The sequence below is a fragment of the Delphinapterus leucas genome, chromosome 2 (genome assembly GCF_059928025.1).
Source record: "Delphinapterus leucas isolate spDelLeu-1000000601 "Yukka" chromosome 2, BTC_Dleu_Yukka2, whole genome shotgun sequence".
Lineage (NCBI taxonomy): Eukaryota > Metazoa > Chordata > Mammalia > Artiodactyla > Monodontidae > Delphinapterus > Delphinapterus leucas.
This window is the reverse complement of record NC_143130.1, coordinates 14,248,418-14,267,608: the sequence shown is the minus strand read 5'-3', so window position 1 is coordinate 14,267,608 and position 19,191 is coordinate 14,248,418. Positions and strand designations below refer to the sequence as shown.

The 19,191-nt window shown below is 39.9% G+C and overlaps 1 protein-coding gene across 16 annotated transcripts in view; it reads right to left on the bottom strand.

Moving 5' to 3' along the window:
• NEBL (nebulette) overlaps positions 1 to 19,191 on the bottom strand; it is a 368,320-nt gene that overhangs the window by 168,263 nt on the left and 180,866 nt on the right. The window contains exon 1 of one of the 16 annotated variants that reach the window (XM_089906447.1): positions 13,088 to 18,886. The exons of the other annotated variants lie outside the window; for them this stretch is intronic. The gene's annotated coding sequence lies outside the window, so the exon portion shown is untranslated. Of the gene's footprint in view, positions 1 to 13,087; positions 18,887 to 19,191 lie in introns of those variants that run through there. 16 annotated transcript variants of the gene reach the window in all.

The following is a 19,191-nucleotide window of genomic DNA, read 5'->3' as shown; positions in this document are numbered from 1 at the left end:
ATGATTCAACTGGAAAACGTTCAAAGAGGCAATACTACATATCCATTAGAGATCTGGAACATTTTAACCCGCCATCTCTGCTACGTGAATAGTGATAGCTTTGCCTTCCACATATGAAACACAGAAACAAAAATCTGCACCTTCACCCCAGTTAATCATGGAAAATAAGTACTATTTAGGCTTTGAGAAAGGACAGTATAACTCTGAGCAAGTAATTCCTTTCAAATTCACACCTGAGTCGTTCATAATTCTCTCAACCCTCTCTTTCCCATAAGAAAAAAATTAATTCCCTGGCATTTCAGCTTAAAATCAGCTAAGCAAAATTTCACTGGGAAGATGTTGCTTAAGCATGACAAAGACACACCATAATTCTCAATCTCTTCCAAACAACTGGTAGATTTTAAATTCCTGGCCAATGGGATGCAAAAAAAGAAATCTTTCACACATCTTTAAACTACAAAACTGATATTTCAGAATCAACTCTGTTTATTCTTGTCCTTCCATGAACTGTTAACATCGGGAGCTGGACATTAACTAACAAATAAGTTTATAAATCAAGAAAAAAACTTTTTCAGTTGAACCTAATAACTAGACAATGCAGAATCAGAACTATAAAGAGATCAAAGAGAGATTTTCCTCCAGACTAACAAAGGTACAGGGTGGGGGTCAGTAGATCACCAAGCAGTGAGGATTGTCAACCCCTGTGCTTCACAGCAGTGTCCCGGAAATGTCCAGGCCTCCTCACGGAGGCTCCTTAGATTTCGCAGGGAGGCTGGACCCCAGATACCAGGTTTTCCAGCCTGAGAAAGATCCCAGAAGTCAGAATCTAATCTCCTGAGATGACACGGACAAGCATATCAACAGTGACCATGAAGGGCTGGAAATTGGAACCCTTCCCCTCTACTCAATCTCCCACCATTCTGTCATCCTTTACATTCTCACGTGCACCCTTAAAAAAGGCAAAAGAAGCCCTGTTCTAACCGAGCCAAGTATTTCTAGGGGTCAACTTCAAGCTAAAATAAAGAAATAAATAACAAAGAAATAGAATATTTCTTACAAAAATTATTTCATTACTAATAGCATGTTTTTTATACTGGCAATATATTAGAATAAATGCTCTTTGTGAAAACTGCTACATATTCTAAAATACATACTCTGTTTTCTAAAATATCACATTGCTAATTAAAGACTTGTAACTCACCTCTGTTAAATACTGTTAAATAAAACCATTTTATTTGTCAATATTAGCGCTTGTGCTATTTCTGTGCATGCCTTTTCTAGTCAAGAAAATTTTGTTAAAAGGACAAAAGTTGAAAACTGTAACCTCAGCAATCACTAACTTTGGGGACTTATCCCCTGGTACAAATGTTCATGCATATGCATATTTTTATCACATACTCAGACAGATGCCCTTGCATTGATTTGAATACTTGCATAAATATTAATGTGTACAAATGCCTGCATGCAGAAAACCCATTTAAGAAATATCCAATTGCATAGATTAGGAATATTAGATACTAACTGTATTAACACTTCATAAAATACACGCACAAGTTTGCATGACAGAAAAAAAAGGCACAATCCATTGGAAGAGGCCAGATTCTCTTAACATGTTTGCCATTTTGTAGGTGTCAACTGGGAATTTACACCAACTATTTGAAGCCTTTAGGTTACTTAAATAATTCACTATTTACATGCATCTCTCCTGGTTTGAAAACTAAACTTCCCTTTTACAGAATATTTATAAACTGTTAGCCATGACCCCAAAAGGACGTGTCAATTTTTCAAGTCACTAAATGGCCTCGGAGACTTTTTCAAAAAGAATATGACTCAAAAGTAATTTTCACAAAACATCACTCCCAAAACTTAGCTGTATACCATTACATTATACATCTGATTCATTCTTAGAGGTGGCAGGTAAATGTAAACTTTAAGAAGTACACACACACACACACACACACACACACACACACAAAAATACACTAAAGCCCCTGGTTTAGTCAATTCGGATACAGCACAACCGGCAGTTGGCTCTTCCTGTCCTCCACCCAGCTTCCGTTTTCCAATGCAGACAGGGCTAAACTTCTTATCTGAGGGAGATGGGTGATGAGGAAGTAACTTCCTTGTGGCCATTTGGGACTTCTCAGTTCAATATGTGGCCAGCGGGGTACGCTTTAAGTTTCACTTTATTTTTGTACTTTTGGACAGCACAGATTAACTTTAAAATATTTCTTCATTAACTCTGACCAAAAATCAAGTCTGCATTTTACACTTGGCCTTCTTGTATCCTCTTTATCGTATTATTGCAAGATCTCACTGCCCACTTTAGATTGGACATTAGTCTCACCTGTGACTGAGCCAGACCTAAGAGACAGGTCCACAGTCAAAACAAAGGACAGAGAAAGAGTTCTCAACCCAAAGTATTCCTTCTTCTCCCTGAAACCCAGATTCAGCTCTTATGAGAACAAGGCGCGCATCTTAGAGGCTAAAGGGACACACAAAGCATTTGGCACTTTTTCTGCCTCTCCTAGAAGGACAGACTTTTGATAAAAGGTTGTATGGCAGGAACTGACCATGGCCACTAATACCCATTTTTTGCCTTCCTCCTTGGCATACCACTACTCCGTATTTCCAGCCCCCAGCGGTCAAATGAGTTCACAGGACTGAATTCTGGCCTGTGAAACATAGATGGATGTGATGGACACAACTTCCAGACCAAGCCCCTAACACCTCTTATGACTCACCATGGTTCCTCTCTATGGCTGACTGCATGCCAGATGTAGCTCACCTCGTGGAGAATTCCAAGGTCCAGGCAATAGCAGAGACACTAGATAGAAGGGGCCTGGATCACTGAATGGCTCCATGGAGCAGAGCCCTTAAGCACCCCACCCCCACTACCACTGCATTGGCCTTGTATGCAAGAGAGGGATCAACTTTATTGTGCTCAGATCTGAGGATTGTTTACTTCAACAGCTAATCTATTCTGATTCATATAAGGTGTAACCACAGCACATACAACATCACTAACATTTCCTTAGTAGACAAATCTTTAAGACATTGCAACACATCTCTTCTAGGAGCCAAATGGGAGGAGAGGAGATCAAGGAGTGTGGCAGGACAGGTCAGGGCCTTGTGAAAGTCTGAGCGGAAATGAATCCGGAAAAAAACTTACACGCTGTGCATCAGTGAAGTAAAGGGCTACACAGTTCCACTTACTCATTGATTGGACGTTAACACATGCCAGGCACAATGTCTGGTGCTGAGGTTAAAAATATGACTGGCCACATGCCCTGAGCTCCAGGAACCACAGTCTAGCTGACTGCGGAGAAAGAAAATAAAATCAGCTCTTCGCCAAAGTGTGGCAAATGCTATAAAAGTCGCCCTGAGGAAGCAGCTACAATCCCCTCTCAGATGTGGATTTTGTGTAATACACAGCTTGGGTATCCGTAACAAAGGTCACAAAACAAATTCATCTCTGGATGAAAAATAACAGAAATTTTTGAATCTGCCAAGACTGTGCTAAATATGACAGACATCAACTGTGAGCATACCAGTAATTCTAATATTAACTAACGCTGCAGATGATCCTTGGCATCTCTTCATCAAAGTCGCTAAGCACCACACAGCAAGAACACACATAACGGAACTGCAGACGCCGCCCTCCCCTGCCCCCGCCCCCGCCAGGTGAGCAAGTCCACTGTAGCAACCTGCCTTAAAATACCCATATCACCTGGACATCGCACCATGGACACCGACGGACCTCCTCCTGCAGATCAAATACTGAATCTGGAATCTGTGCCTTCTGATGAAGCAGAAGCAGAATTTAAGCGTTAGTTTCAACCCTTTTAAGTTAAAATACAGAATTCCAGCAGAAACATGGGTTTTCCTCCATCCTCCATCCACCTCCTCCATCCTATTTAAAAGCTCGCACTTAAATAACCCTGATGTTTATCATAATGCTTGTGAGGAAGTAAAACACCATTAGGGATTTGTGTAAAAATCTTAGAGTTCTGAGCCTAAACTGGGAAACAATTCATTTGCGAACGTATGTGTTGTGCTGAGCTGCATTAATGAGATTTTTTTTTCTCCTTGAACACATGAGAATCATTAAATCAGTATGCATACTGTCATTGAAACGACCACCTTCTACACTTATCAATGAAAATTCTATAACAGACATTAGCTCCCAGGAATATTTTGCAACATTGTCTAATGAAGATGTTTTATACAAAACTATGAGTGACCATAACCAAAATAATCAAAATAATACTTCAAGGATATCCAAATAAAATAAACTGTTATAAACGGTAATAAATTTGAAGATTGGAAATACTGTTCCTATTTCCACAAAAACAAAATGAAGTGACTCTTTAAACATTTTCATGCCAAGATCTTTTCTCAATTTTCAGTTTATTTCACAATAACAACAAAACTATCTGTCACTGAGCACTATGCCAAGTGCTAATATTTAATTCTCATAATTATCCTACAAGTGAAAGTATTTTTTAAAATTAATTAATTTTATTTTTGGCTGCGTTGGGTCTTCGTTGCTGCATGCGGGCTTTCTCTAGTTGTGGCGAGCGGGGGCTACTCTTCGTTGCGGTGCGCGGGCTTCTCATTGCGGTGGCTTCTCTTGTGGCGGAGCACGGGCTCTAGGCGCGCGGGCTTCAGTAGTTGTGGCTCGCGGGCTCTAGAGCCCAGGCTCAGTAGTTGCGGCACAAGGGCTTAGTTGCTCCGCAGCATGTGGGATCTTCCCAGAAGAGGGATCCAATCCATGTCCCCTGCACTGGCAGGCGGATTCTTAACCACTATGCCACGGGGAAGTCCCAAGTTAAACTATTTTTTAATTTCCATTTTACAGATGTGGAAACTTAAGATACAGTGAAACAAATGAAGCAGAAACCCTTATGACTCTGTTTTCTAGAGAAATAGAGGTAATAAAAGAGGCTGTCATTTGAACCCCAGTCTTTTCTGCCTCTAAAAATCAGCTCTTAAGGCCCAAAGTGTTGCTGAGCACAGAAGCTAGGAAGCAGCACGTAGTGATGGTGAAACAGGTACAGGCAGCATCCAACCTCAGGTCGGCTTGTCTCTATGGTTCATGTCTTTCCTGTCCCGAGTCACATCGTTAACTGTGTCCATTCCCCACTTCACTTTACAGTTAGATCTGACCTAAAAGCAAGAATTAAGTGAGAGCTTAAATCTGATTGACAGCTTCTTCTCTAGTCTACAAACATTCCAAAAGCAGAAAGCCAGCTGCCTCTCCCTTGGCATGTTCCCACTGAATCCAAATAAATAATGCAGTGTTTTCTGTGTTTTAATTTTCTTCAGGATTACTGTTCATTATGGTTTAATTTCTGCCTGTTGTAATTATTGCCTATTCTGTCCTTCAAAATGACCTTGTCATCCAACATTGTTCAACAGACTTGAACATTCTCCCACCTTCTGAATAAGGTTAGGTCGCTTCTTTTTCAGGGCCATAAACATCAGCTCATCTCGAATATTCTTTTTAAAAGAACAAAACCATACAGAAGAAGAAAACTGGATCTTTCATAAATAACAGAGGGCTTTTTGCCTGGTATTAATCCCCATTTCAAAATATAACACTTTGGGATCCTCAGGAATAATTACCACCACTTGGCTTTCAATGTGTGATCTGGAGGGATTTCAGAGAGCATCTGGCAAGTACAGAGCAGCCCAGTGATGTACACCGGCATCTCCTCCTCTACACACGCATCTCCCTGACTCTCTCAAGCCAGACTACACTGCTTTCCCCGGGTTTCTATTACATTTTAATAAAATTATAAAAAGCCAAAAAGGAAAGCCAATCATCCCTCCATGTACCCATCTCCACAGACAGAGCCTGATTTCACATTGTTATTTAACAGTGCCTTTCTTGTGCATCACACAAAGGGCTTTTCCATCAGGCTTTCACTGATCCTCTCAGCTTAAGCATAAATATTATCATTCCCGTTTGAGATGTAAGAGAAAGAAGCATAATGATTGAGATATAAGGCTCTGCTGAAATAGGTCATTTTAAAAGTTGAAAGAGCCTTAAGACTTTATTCTATAATCCACATATCGTAGGAAGTTATTTCTTTTTTTTTTTATTATTTTTATTTATATATGTTTGGCTGCATTGGGTCTTCATTGCTGTGCCCGGGCTTTCTCTAGTTGCGGCGAGCAGGGGTTACTCTTTACTGCAGTGCACGGGCTTCTCATTGTGGTGGCCTCTCTTGTTGAGGAGCACAGGCCCTAGGCGCGTGGGCTTCAGTAGTTTCAGCACACGGCCTCAGTAGTTGTGGCTCAGTATTTGTGGTTCGCGGGCCCTAGAGCACAGGCTCAGTAGTTGTGGCGCATGGGGTTAGTTGCTCCGCGGCATGTGGGATCTTCCAGGACCAGGGCTCAAACCCATGTCCCCTGCATTGACAGGCGGATTCTTAACCACTGCATCACCAGGGAAGTCATGGAAGTTATTTCTTGCTTCTTACCCACTTATCTTGCTACAACTCAAAACTAACTTCCTTTGCTTTTAACTAGGATCAAGTCTTCAATTTCTTACACACATAAAAACTGTCATTCAAAACTATTCAACTGCAAGGATTTCATTCCTTTGCATTCTGACTTGAGGAGCCAATGGTAAATCATCTCAGACAGGTATCCTTATAAGCTGCCAGAAAAGATTATTTCCGGACAGTACCCTGAGGACAACAAGGACCCCAGGTCATCTCCTGGACCATCTATATGCACAACATAGTCATCTGTGCTGATTGATGTCTACGATCTCTGGCCTGTTGAATGAGCAAGAGGCAGTTACGTTTTCTGAGTTAAAGTTAGCTGCACTCTGGTTTGTCACCTAACTTTTAAAAACAAACAACAAAAGTTTAGGCTTAACCTTTATTAAAACATAGTTAAGTTTACCCCAATTGCCAACAGTTTAGAAATGGAGATTTTCCTCTCCATATTTGTATGGAACTAATGTAGCACCTGCATGCAATGCTAAAGGCATACGTACCTATATGGGTTTACACTCTCAGACCTGCCAACTGACATTGTGTCTGAGACTGGCCACACCCGGCTTGTATCACGGTTGGTGCGCGAACACACCTTTGCCCTATTTACATACCATACCGACACCTGTGCTCGACATTTGTCATTCAAGTCTAAATCCATGCAACAAAAGTGCTTAAGTGCTTTTATTTTTAATCGGCATAGCTTAAAAATACGGAGATACAAGAAGTCGTGATTTTGTTTTTGTTGTTCTGCAAAAGCAGAGCCCTACAAACATTAGTGTTACAATCACCACAGGACCAACAAGAGCCGGACGTAGGAGCTTCAAGATCCATGGTAAAAACTGCAGTGAAATACCACCCATACAAGGGCCAAGTTGACGACAGGACTAGATAAACCACTCCCAACATTTAGACAAACGATGACCCTAAAGTCTAGTGCCATTCCCTTACTAAAAAATACCTTTTAGTTACTCCCCCAATCTTCAGGATAAAATTAGTATTTGCAGTTCCTCACATGCAGTTTCATTCTTGACTCCTTGTATACTCAGTTCCCTATGTGGGAAGTTTTCACCACCCACCACTTGCCATCACCTCTTCCTCCCCTGTCTCTGTCCTTATTCATTCTTACAAACTCATTTCATGCCACCTTCTTCCGTAAGCCAACTGTGGCCATCACCACATCCCACCTAGGGCTGGGTTCCTGACTCTATGATACCCAAACCCCGAAACCTCATCTCTCTCCTAACAGGCTGTGCTGTGTGTTCTGGGCTGAGCGAGATCCATGCTTAGATCCTGTGTCCCCAGCTCCCAGCACAAAACCAAGCACAGAGCAGGCACCTTCAGAGGAAGGTAGAACAAGAAAGGTAAGTACATCCCGAAGTAGAATATGCATTAATCCTTAACCTCAAGTATCACATGAGTAAGTCCCACACTCACACTGTCTGGGGCAATGCAGTGCCTTCCTGCTTCCCAGCACATAAAGGAATGTTTGAATGGGAGATTCCACTCATCGGTGATAAAGCTCTGTTTCCGGTGGTAACAAATTTGAAACTTCTAAATTTGGTCCTAATATCACCATGTGGCCTCCAAAATGCCATTTAAGGATAAATGAACTGCTGCATCAACAAAAAGAAGTTCCTGGGAAGTCCCTGGCGGTCCAGTGGTTAGGACTTGGCACTTTCACTGTTGTGGCCCCAGTTCAATCCCCGGTAGGGGAACTAAGATCCTGAAAGCCGTGAGGCGCACCGAAAACAAAACAAAAAAAACCCAGAAGCTTACATCTTGGACATTTGCACTATGGCACAAGGGCTCCAGATATAACATATAAGCAACAATCCCGAAATTCTGGTGTAGAGGGAAAATTCTGCATTTTAAAGTCAGGAAAAAACCCTGGACTCAAACCTCCACTCTATTCTTCACTGGTTGTATGCATTTAGGAAATTTATTTATTTTCTCTGGGCTTGTTTCATCCATGACATGAGGAATGACAGCTATTTCTAGGAATTGTTGAGAAAAACAAATGAAATAACAAACGTGAAAGACTGTGCCCAGCACAGGGTGAGCCCTTCATGAACATTTGTCCCCAACCTCGTCCTCCATTCAGGGAGGAGGCGTCATCTAAGCATAAACAGTGGTGCACAGTGTCACAGTGACTGACATTCTCATGCTTGAGTCCTGAACAGCTGATTGAGGATAAACCTGCCGACCGTTGTGTGCTTTATGGTGCAAGAAGCCAATCAGGTTTTCTCCAAAACCTGTACATTGTTTCCATATATGGAAATTGTGTTTTCGTCTCATCTTTTCGTCATATGGATGTGAAAATCTGTGTTTTCAAGATGCAGTGGCCCTTGTGTTGCTGGTAGCTAGTCAGGGGGATGAGGTATAAACCTAAGAACGTCGGGGCCTTCAAATGTTTCCAAAACGCTCTATTCTGTAAGCTGGGTATTCTTTAAACTGTACATAAGTTTCCATAGACAGTTTTGTTTGTGTAATATATTTTACAATTTAAAAGGGGGGTGTAGTCTTAATACTGGGAGACTGAAATCAAGGTCACAGGCATGGAAATCCCGATGGCATTTACTATGGATAACTCACAAATATTTTGTGAAATGATGGATTTTTTTGAGCCTCTGATGATATTTTAGAGGATTTACAGTTTAATAATTAGGAGTCCTTTTTTAAATGCACCTCAAAAGTCTATTTCTGAATGACTGCAAATTTCAACAATGACCATCAATGTAATTCAAAGAGTCATGCATCCAAAGAGAAGGGCAAAACAGGCTAGAGGTCAAGAGACCTTGGTTCTAGCCCCAATTATATTCCTGACAGTGTGGCAGAGTTGCAAGTTAACCTGCAAAGTATTCAGTAAACACAGACTCAATGTCAGGTGGTACTTTGTCTAACACGCTCATCTGGGGTGACTGCAAAATATAGGCTATTTTATGAAGACAGGCTAAAAGCTGCCAAACTGATACTGCCCCCCTCTTCTCGTGCCTTCTCTCAGGACATTCTTTTTTCCTTTTGGTTGTGCCATGCGAGGCATGAGGGATCTTAGCTCCCCCACCAGGGATCGAACCCACGCCCCTGCAGTGGAGGCACAGAGTCTTAACCACTGGACCGCCAGGGAAGTCCCACTCAGGACATTTTTTACCCCCAGTTTTGGGTGCGCTTATGGTGGCAAATTAAAAAATAATTTAACTAATTATTTAATTTTAAAGATATTATTGTAATAATCGCAGTGATGATCTAAGGAGTAATCTGCAAAAGTAAACACAGCACTCACCAGTTTAAGAGCCTTCCAGTTGTGTCGTGCTTTGGCATTTACAAATCACAGTCACAGACATTTGTACTGAGAAATCACATACACACACACACACACACACACACAGAGGAGGTGTCAGGAGACAAATGGGTAAGAACGTAGGAAGCAGATGGAAGGACTGTCTCATAAACAGACTGAGCACAGGCTTCATAAACATGAGTGACGTGAGGCACCCCCAAAATAGCAAAGAGTTCGATGAAGTTATCCAGAAGCATGCAATCAGAAAATCTAACAAACTACTCATCATTTTCAGGGTATCTGTGTGTTCTGGGCTTTAGAGGTCTATTGTTGACTTCTTAATATATTTCGTTTAAGGGGAAGCACCATAATCTTTGTAGAATTTAGAACCCTCAAAGGTTATTTTAATATATTTCGTTTAAGGGGAAGCACCATAATCTTTGTAGAATTTAGAACCCTCAAAGGTTATTATAATCTAACCCTGGAAGCAGAAATAGTCATGGAATAGAAGAGGTTGGAAGCAACGCAAATAATTTTAGCCATCTGTCCTGCCTCGTGCTAAATATTTCACAATTTTTTGACCAATAACCTGAAGTCTGTGATCAGAAAGCAATGGGCTAGCCAGTTTACTCTAAATAACCCTGTGGTGTGGTTTATTTAATTATATAAGTGACACTAAATTATAAGTACAAAAACTGGCTTTCCTCCTTAAATAAATAAATAATGACCTACCCTTCACAGTACTTAGTAATTTAACATGCCAAATGCCTTATCGAGCGAAACATAAATGTGAAATAAAGTTACGAAAACATTTACAATAAACGCCCAGGGGTGGACTGGAGCAACTTTTGGAGGAAATGAGGGAAATAAATGGTTAACTGCCAGCATACGCATTCACGCTGGAGGACGCAGAAAGGTTCACAGCGGTTGTTAAATTCATTTAGAGAAACTCACTTTATTTTTCCAACAGAGCTCTCACCAGCTAATCTGTATTACAACCTCCAGGAGTCAATATTCTCAGCAGGATCGAGAATCGGGCCACACTGATTCAGCTATTTAATCTTGCAAGAGAACGATATTTGGCAGGAAAAGACCCCGCAGCACTGAGGGGACGTCCCAGAGGTTCGCTGTCAGCACAGACTGGGCCAAGAACACCGAAAGTGGAAACCAAATAGCACCAACCGATGTTTAGCAATTCATTTCAGTACCTCTCTACTCAAACACGTACGTACACTCTACATATGTGTGCTAACGGACACATCACACGTTCATATATGGCTCTTTCAGATCCATGTATTTTGGACCCAGTCATGAAAATTTTTTAACTCAGAACTATCGCTACAAAGGTTGGGAGTAGGGAGGAGATGAAGAAAAATGGCCATAGTTTTACTTTCAAAACCCTTCAACTTCTTAAGCACTGAAAACCAAGATAGAGAGAACATGTATTTGAACTTTTAAATGCATGCAAATATTTATATGTTGATCTTTTTAGCCATCCTGAAATTAATAAGCCAATCGATTACTCTTCTATAGATGAGCATTTTTTACATTTTATATATAATACTATGGTTTGATAAATTTTTAATGATAGCTTCCAGAAGCCCATACTGACAGGCAAACAGGGAATAGGGAAAACAAACACAGGACACAGGAAAACTGAAAAACAAAACTGATAGCACCTACTATACAAATGAACTGTATGAATCACTGTTCAAGAAAATGATTCAGTAAAATTCTCCAAAAACTATTTTAAAACAATGATGGCAAGGGTTCGATTTCTTTACCTCCCAAACCTGGTTATTTTATCCTTCTGATATTAACACAGTGTTTCCCTCTATCAAGCACTTATCACTGTGCTGCAATTATCTGCTCACCTTTTATAGGGTAACCTATAAGCTCCATGAGGTCAAGGGTCATATCTATTTTATTTCTCATTAAATCCCTACCTCCTAGCAAAGTGCCTGGCAAACAGAGCAAACACTCAAAATGTTTGTTAAATCAGCAATTGTTTTCAAAAGTGGTTTCTTTTGAAAAAGAAATGGGGGGGCGGGCACAGATTTACAGGTACACATTTGAAATCTGCACATTTGAAAATATGATACTAATCTTTCAATAATCTTGCCTCAATCTACATTTCAGTGATGGTGTCTCTCTCTGCACTCTCACAAGTAGATGCTGGGTGTTCCTAACCTTACATTCATTCCTTTCTTCCTTTGCTCATTTCAATGCCATGTCCCTCATTTGTGACTTTACGTTGCATTAAGCCTCTCCTTCTCCATGAAAGCCTTTCCCAAACACTTCACGCATTCTAGCTTGGGCATAAATGCATGCAAAAAGTGGTTTCTCATTTTTTTTCTGCAAGCTACAGGGGCTGGTGGAATGTGATGTCCACAGCAAATGTTTAATGTTTAACAAACATGCATATACACGTAAGGGAACAGTGAAGGCAACTTCTACTTCTATCATTATTTACAGTCAAAGCACTCTGTTCTGGAGGATTCAAACATGTACAAGAAATGCTGCTTGCCCTCAAAGACCTATAATAATTATACAACAAAAGTAAATATTTAAATCACTTTGTTTGGGGAAATCAATTCTGTCTATCAAAAATAAGAAGTGTTAGGAAGAACAGAATGATATTTTTAGGTTTCTTTCTTTTATTCTTTCTTCTAAATCTATACCCTTTTTCACAGTTTGCTAATAAACACAGGCAAATTCTCACACTTTCATAATTCTAAGGAGGCAATGATACAAAAGCTTAACTCAATTAAAAGTTGGCTTTGTTACAGTTAATACAGCCACAAGAGGAAAAATAAATCATAAATGTGAGCAAACAAAAAAATGATTGCTTCTTGTCCTTGGAAAAGTCTGGGGGTACTTTACAAAAGCAATAGTCCCTCAAACAGAAATTTGGAGCTATCCTTTTACAAGCATCATTGCACATGATTCTGTACAGAAAAGGAAAAGCCTACAAAGCAGCCTTGACAATGGGAAAGAAAAGAAAGCTAAAGTAGAAAGTATAAGCAAAAAATAAAGAAAAGCAATTTTCGTGACAATTCTTCTAGGAAAATGAAATGCAAATTAGAGAACATATCTGCATATGCTTGAAAAAGAAAAACATTCTTCTAACTTCCAGTCATGCAATTTTCTTTAATTGTCTAAACTTGGCTTGGGTTACCAATGGGTTTTAATTAAATCTCTGTATAATATCTCCCTTGACTCATGACCTCCTAATAAGTTAAAATGACGTTTGACTATGACACCTATTAACTGAAAAAACAACAGGTTTTAAACCTACCTCCAAAAATCCATTGAAATGATAATTGTGGCATAATTATTAATGATAGACACATGTGGGGACTCCACACATATATCTGTAAGATTCCTGTGTTTTCTTCAACATTTAGTATGTGCTCACCGTAGATACGTCCCAAGAGGTATAATAAAATCTGGAAGAAAATTCAGATACTTTTTAAGTTTTAAATCTGTATAATGTACTGGAAATTGAGACTTTTTTTTAAAAAAAAAAAGCTAGTCTTTATTAGACTTGCCCTGTGGCATGGGAATATTTCTTTTCTATTGTCACACCTCTGCCCTCTTTTTTCCTCATATCCACCCAGGTCAAGCTGCCAGCACAGGACACGTGAAGTCTATATTCTGAGCAACTGAGGCCTGGAGAACTTAAAAATATAATTACACCTGTGAGTTACCTTTGTTTCCATAAATGACCCTCGATGAAAACCACAAGTCAAAAGAGGCCTGAAAGGGCCAATTGGCCAATTGGCCCTAATCCTTAATTAAGGATTGGAAAGAGGAACCAGACATTTTTTTAAAGATTGTTCGGTTTGAAACTAGGAAAAAATTTAAAAACTGAATGTGCAAGTTTTCCTGGAATAGCAACAGGCGATATCATCTACCTCCACTAAAGACAATGGCTTATGATAGTAGCTTATGTGTCTAAGCATATCTAAAACATATGTTACTTATCTCAAAATTATCCTGTGATTTATGTAGATCATTTCTCATAATGCCCTGTTATGGACTGAATTGTGCCCCACCCCCAAATTCATATCTTAAAAGCCCTAATCCCCAATGTGACTGTATTTGAGATGGGGACCTTTAAGAAAGTAATTAAGGTTAAATGAGGTCATATGGGTGGCGTCCTGATCCAATTCAACTTATGTCCTTACAAGAAGAGGAAGAGACACCAGAAGTCTCCTTCTCTCATGCACAGGCACTGAGGAAAGGAAAGCAGCCATCAGCAAATGAGGAAGAGAGCTCTCACCAGAACCCAACCCAGATGGACCTTGACCTGGAACTTCCAGCCTCTAGAACTGTGAGTAAATAAATGTCTGCTGTTTAAGCCACACAGCCCATGATATTTTTTGTTATGTCTGCCCAAACAGACTACTGTTAAGCCCTATTTTTTTCAGGTACTTACTCATCAAAAAGAATTCCCTGGCTACGACATTTTAAAATAGGGGCAGTCCTTGCATTTCTAATATGATGAAATTCTTCAATGCCATGTTAGAAACCAAATGGTCCTGCTTTACTTAGAGAATACTACTATAATTTTGGATAAAACTACAGAAATCACTGAATATTTAAGTAAAAATAGGAGAAAGTGAAAAATAGGTGTTTATCAAGCAGCACAAAAGGAAAAAAAATAACCAAATCAAAGCAATCTTAAAAGCTAAGAATGCTCTTTCAAAGAGAAGTTTAAAGAGAAAGAATGTGCAAAATTAGTCAATATTTTAAATATTATTATATTCATTTATTCAACACACATTTATGGAGCACCTGCTACGTGTCAACCACTATTCTAGGCATTAGCAATTTTGTGTTGAAAGGATAGATTAGTTCCCTACCCGACTGTGGCACATATCCTAGGAAAAGTTTAATTTGCCTAGACTGAGAAGTAGATGTGAAACAGGAGGGAAGGGGGCAGGGCACAACCTTTAAAAGAATGATAGAGCCATTGGACAGGACAAAAACTGGTTAGAACCAACTAGGTCCAAGATGGTGGAAGATTCAACTTCCAGTGGACCTTGAGCCTCATTATACACTCATTGTAATACACTAGCATACGCTAAATGACACACCCACCAGCACCATGACGGTTCTGAGGCTGACCATAAAAGGCCAAAAAGTAGGCAGTGAACCAATTCCCGGAAATCTCTGCCCATTCCCCCAAACAGTTGGAATAATCCTCCCACCTGTTAGCCTATGAAATTACCCAGCCCATAAAAACTAACCACCCCATATTTCAGGGCCTCTTGGCTTCTGAGATGGCCCACACTGTCTGTGGAGTGTGTTTCTCCCAAGGTCACTCTAGCCTTTTGAGACGGACCACATTCTGTCTATGGAATGTATATCTCTCTAAATAAATCCACTTCTTACCTATCACTCTGCCTCTCACTGAATTCTTTCTGCAATGAGACATAAAGAATCTGAGCTTCATTACGTCCTGAGACCAGGTGTGTGATCTCAATTAAAAGACAGTGGGTTCAAGTCCCAATCTGGGTTTTGGCTGAGTTCAAGTCCTGGCCTGTCAGTGCAAGTCCCAATCTGTCTGAGTTGTGTGGTTTCAGATGGAAAGGCAGACTCTTTAGTAAAAGAAAAAAAAAAAAAAATGAAGAAATGGAGAAAATGACACCCTTAAAGGAATTCAGTCCTTTACTGAACAAGTATATTTAGGTAACTACTTTGTGCTAGAAAATAATGGAATGGAGGAAAGATCTGGGAGTCTTAAGGAAGAACATCCATGTGATATCTACACAGATCTTAAAAGAGATGTTTGATTAAAATCAATATAGAAAGGTTAGAACTCCTGTAATAATCTCTATTATAAGATGAAACTCACACAATGCTAGAAGGAGTCACTCCCCAAAGTCTCAAAATGGGTATGTTAATCAGTGGTAGTCCTGGGTAAGCCATCCCAGAGCCCCGCAGCCTTGGGCAGAGTGAGAAGCCACGAAGATCTGTTGGCACAAGAAGTCAATTCATTTGTTTATCAAACTTGGCTCCACGCTAGGCCCTGGGGCTAAAGAGAAAAAGACACAGCCCAGTCTTCATAGAGTTCAGTCCAGGAGGAAGATAGTTCATAATGCAACTCTAGAACCACAATGCCAGGGAGGCGAGAGGCAGAGCGAGGTCATGGGAGAAAAGACAACCGCTGAGCGGGTACAATCAGCCTTCCAGACAGACGTTTGAAGTGGATCGGGCTCAGGGTCCAAGAGGGAGCCCAGGCTGGAGATCTCAGCTGGCACTAAACCAGGGACAGCCTCATTCCACGCTAAAGGTTTTACACTTTAACCCAAAGGTCATGGGGAGACACTGATAGATTTTAAGGAAGAGAGTGACAAGATCAGATGTGCACTTTAAGAACCTTGAAAGAAACCACAAGAGAACAGCTTACGAGGGAGCAGAGGCAGTAGAATGACAGGTGAGAACAGTCAGAAGACCATTCCCACAACCCAAGCAAGGGATAGGGAGGGCTAAATTAAGGATGTGACAAGAAAGGTAAAGTGCAAAGCATCATTCTTGGCGATACAAAACATAAATTGAAGAAGACATGGATAATCTTCATCTTCACAAAGTTAGAGAGGTAAAACACATACCACATGAAATGTTAATTAAAACCAAAACGTGGAATGCAATGTGTGAAGTCGGTGCTACAGGTAACAGTGCTATCGTCAAAGTACTGTCATGATCCAGAGATCAGAAAGATCGCTACTCCTGGGGTCTGAATGTGTGCCTGGGATAAGGGGGTGGGAATGTAATTAACAGACAGTGTGAAATTGTTCCAAACCAGAAGAAAGACTCATGAAAAGCCCAGAACAGAGTAAATAGCCAGGCCTAAAAGAAATGGAAGAATAGTGTTGAAGGACAGTGAAAGATAAGGTGAAAAATAATTTAGGAGCAGATTGTAGAGGGTCCTTAGAGTCAGAAATTAAGGAGTTTAGGAGATTAGACTTTATCCTACTCAAAGGGGAGGTCCAAGGGAAGTTTTTTAGTGGGTTATAATTAGGGTCATGATGAAAAAGATATTTTGAGTCCTCTGGTGACAGTGTTTAAGATACAATGGAAGGAGCTGAGAGAGCTTGAAAGGAGATAGGGCCAATTAGGAGACCCCTGTAATAACTTAGGCAGGATAAGGGCCTGAACACAGCAGGACTGAAAAGAAAGGAATGGGCGGGGGACAAGGGATTTCACAAAAGAAGGACCTTCAGAAATTGCTTGCTGAATCCTTAATCTCTGTTTCCAAAAAGAAGTCATATGTGTTAATTCTTTTATTATGGGGGCCCTTCCCAAACCTCCTCTTTAGACAATGCCATTTTACAATGAAAACTCTTGTACTTGCCATGCACAAGTAATTACTGGTCTGGGATGTATTTGTTTCTTTAAGTGACTGGGGCTAAAAAATTGAGGATAAAAAGAAGAGATCAACCTTTGATGTTCTGCCCTAGGTGGAAAAATAAAGCAAAACCAGGTGTAAGGGAAACCACGGATTTAGATGAGAAAGGACGAAGAGGTAATTTTCCGTACATTTTTCTCATGAATACTTTTATAAGTATTCCTCATAGAAATACCTTCCCTAAGGAGAGGTTGTTCAGAGGATCTGGGTATTTAGACTGGGTATGTCAAAGTGTTTTGAAACGAATAAACCATTCATACATGTGGTAGGTATTATAAGGAAAATACATGTTATTGCCCTATCACTTTCTTTGACATATTCGATCTCTGCTCTAAAGATAATGCTGTAGACCCACTATTGCTCAGCAGTGCATTGGAGTCACTGGCTGAGATAAGATGGGGATAAAGCTTGGGTCATTAAGGTAACACATAAATTCACTCTGTGAAAATACTAGATTTCAAGGGCTTAAACCGAAGCCACTGACCTCATCACTAATCACCTATGTTAACCAGCCCAGTTATGAGTTATAACAAACTGTCTGTTATAACAGAAATAACCATTCTCCTTTCAAACTACTTGGTGCACTAGATTTCCCTACTCAAAATCAGAAGATTCCATATCAGTTTTTCATTAGTTATAAAACAGTTAACGCTTCTCGTATGAGGAACAAAATTAACAGTCTATTTCAATATGGAATGTTGTTTACCTTTCCCACCTTTAAAAAAAAATCTTATGTTTGCTCAATATAAAAATAAAAAGAAAAACTCTATGTCAGTTGTTCGGGTTCATATAAGCCCTAATTGCCTCATACACTATAATTTTGCTACCAGTTTACAATTAGCATGCATTTTTCATGCATGAGTTGACCCAATTACATAACAAATTTTGCCTTTGGGGATTTCTCCTGACTGCTTGTCTTCTGTCCACCATACAACTCAATTTCACACCATCAGCAGCCTGAACATGGCCACAGTCAGTCTCTGTCAAAATGATTTATTTAAATTACAAACAGAGACCAGATCCCCAGATAATCAACCCTACCCTCATGCTCACCCTTACACTCAACATAACTTTGAATCAAATCTTTTAATAGTCCATAGACACTGCTATTCAGTTATTAGGCCATGTTTACCTCCAATAATCTAATATTTTTGAAGCTAACTCACAAAATCTCAGGGAACTAAATCAGCAGTATCCATGTGAGCTTATCAATGGGCACATAATTTATTTTGCATTCTAAGAAGTCAATGAAAAATTATGTAGCTGTCTCAAAAAAGCTAAAAATAATTACATTTCAATATCAAATTACAGAGAGACTCTTTTCTATAATGTTAAAAAAAAAAAAAAGAAAGAAAAAAGGCTTCAACCTGAACTTTTCCTGTAAAGCAAGCAAGCATTTCTGGGTATGCTAACTGTGAAAATGGCAGTGAAAAGAGGTATTTGGGAAACAGGATAGATAACCATACGGATAGATACTTACAGGGTAAGGGACAGAATACAGAGCAGATGAAAACACTATGGTCTGTATTGTCTGTGGGCCAGTGATCTAAGGAAAGGGAGTTCTAGAGATTCCCACTGAAGCCAACACACACAGGCACACATGCATGCATACATATACATACGCAGAAGTATTTCCTCTGTGAGTCAAGGCACAAATCTTAACAAATCACATAACGGTACACTTACCATTTCAGTCACTCTGTAAAATACAAGATTTTGTCATCTGGGTTTTTTTTTTTTTTCCCCCTTCCCCTTCACACAATATTTCTCCACCACCTGAAATAAATTAGAAAATAAACATCTAGATTTTATCTACAGCACAAAGATTGTCAAAGTCTCTCGGGGTTGAACTTCATCATTTTATTTCACAATTTATCCACAGACTGTCTCAGCTAATTGAAAATACAGCTTATATTAGTGTGTAAACAGGCAAACTGAAACACATCAGTAATCTTCTTCAGGCTGGACTGAGTCCCTTGGATGTC